The sequence below is a fragment of the Poecilia formosa genome, unplaced genomic scaffold, assembly GCF_000485575.1.
Source record: "Poecilia formosa unplaced genomic scaffold, Poecilia_formosa-5.1.2 Scaffold21, whole genome shotgun sequence".
In the NCBI taxonomy this organism is placed as follows: Eukaryota; Metazoa; Chordata; class Actinopteri; order Cyprinodontiformes; family Poeciliidae; genus Poecilia; species Poecilia formosa.
The window spans coordinates 404,433-406,060 of record NW_006799960.1 but is presented as its reverse complement, the minus strand read 5'-3'; positions in this window follow the sequence as shown (position 1 = coordinate 406,060).

Sequence of the window (1,628 nt, the reverse complement as noted above, 5' to 3'; positions counted from 1 at the left end):
TATAAATATATGTTTTTTACCAGGTCAAACGAAATAGAAATAAAATCAGTAATCCATTTCCAATGTGTTTAAGTGCTCTTCCTAAGATGATTTTTATTTTGTATTTATGTTCTAACATCATTCATTCTTTGGAACAGTGCTTTAAAGTTTCTCCTTGTTGTTGCTAAGTATCAGACACGGTCGCTGAGTTGCAGAAGAGGGACAGGATGATACCAGTTGGAGTGAAGAGAATGAGGAAGAGATGATTTCTGTGGAACTTCAGCCGCTGTCACCCAACATATTTAGATCATTATTTGCAGCATTAATTAGAGCATTCAGTGTCATCTACTTATTAATGATTTTTTTTCTCCAAGTTTGGACAGCTCTTCTTGAAAGGGACAGTTAAAAGCAAAAACTTTTTATTTATTTATTTATTTTTTTTTTTTGCAAAAATGCCCTTTTTATGGCTTATTAAATTTATGCAAGCCTCTGAAAAATGATCACATTAGTCAGATTTTCTTGTGATAGTGCAATGCTTAGAGTAAAGGTTTTTCAGGTCCAAGATCATCTTTCTGTATCCAGTTTCTTGATGTTTGAGGAAGCAAGCACTTTCAGGGTGGCATTTCAAAATCAGTGAAGGATCTGGGTGGTTTCATTGTAAACACCATAAAGGTCTGAGGAAGAATATACTGGAATCAGAATGAAGAGAAATGTCTGTGCTTTGTTGATCGTTATTAAATACTATGAATACTTACTGGTTTCTCTTACAGAAACTGAACTGATTGCTGTGTCTTCTTTTCAAAGTGCATCAAAGATCGCGTGAACTGGAGTGAGTTTATATGAGTTTGCTTATTGTTCTCATCAGGTTGGGAGAAGGATTCAGATATCAGATTGTATAAATTAGTTATAACTAGTGTTTGAATGCGTAAACATCAGATGTATGAGCACAACTAACACAATATGAACATAATGCAACTTTACACAATGTTTCAAGGTGAGGAATATAGCACTAAAAATATGTTCATGCAACACTGCATATTAATACATATAAAGAGTTTATTAATCTTTGACACAGCCGTTTGGGATGTGATTACTGACCCTTAGAGCATTGACACATGTCTTCGCCCCTCTTCTGTCCACTTCCTGTCTAATATACTGCAAATAAAGCTATGTGAATTATAGACAACATCTGTGCTGTTTTAGCCAAAACAAATTGAGAGTAAAGAGTAAAGCATAACAATCTTATATGCTTTCCTCCAGGCACGTGCAGAAAGGGGGTGGGGGGGCTGGGGGGGCTTGAGCACCTGCCCTTTTTGCTCCTTGCCCCAAAGTGCCCTTTTGGTCATTTTTTTATTTTATTTATTTTTTGGTATTATTATTTTCAAAGCCCTCTTCTGACACATAATAACATGTACTAAAATTATTTTTTTGTTTTGTTTTGGTTTTTGTACAACATAATAAGCCCTCCGGTCACCTTGTTACCTTTGACCTTTTGCCCGTGACGCATGACGCAGTTGCCTCTCGCGCAGTGAGATAAGGCGGCTAACTGGAGCTCAGCATAGCGACAGCCAGTTGAGGAAAAACTGTTATTATCTATAGATTCAGTATTTTTATCATACTGACATTAGGCTGCTGTTGTTGTGCTATTA